Source organism: Juglans regia, unplaced genomic scaffold (genome assembly GCF_001411555.2).
Source record: "Juglans regia cultivar Chandler unplaced genomic scaffold, Walnut 2.0 Scaffold_8317, whole genome shotgun sequence".
Taxonomy (NCBI): domain Eukaryota; kingdom Viridiplantae; phylum Streptophyta; class Magnoliopsida; order Fagales; family Juglandaceae; genus Juglans; species Juglans regia.
The window spans coordinates 1-239 of NW_023363272.1; the positions used below are offsets into that span (position 1 = coordinate 1).

The window sequence follows — 239 nt, forward strand, 5'->3', positions numbered from 1 at the left end:
GACATACTAGCGTCCTTCCGATCCCAATCCAATCGGAGATCTGATCCAAACCCATGGCTACGCGATGGGCAGGGCGAGATTTTCCGAAAAATCCTCTCCCGAGTGGTCCTTCTTGTCAATTTATCTCGCAAGGCGGAAAAAAAATCAACGAGGGGTGCAACACGAGGACTTCCCAGGAGGTCAACCATCCTAGTACTACTCTCGCCCAAGCACGCTTAACTGCGGAGTTCTGATGGGAT

The 239-nt window shown here is 51.5% G+C and overlaps 1 pseudogene; it reads right to left on the bottom strand.

Moving 5' to 3' along the window:
- Positions 1–151: 151 nt before the first annotated feature.
- On the bottom strand, positions 152–239 carry LOC118347074 (annotated as a pseudogene; the record flags this gene model as incomplete).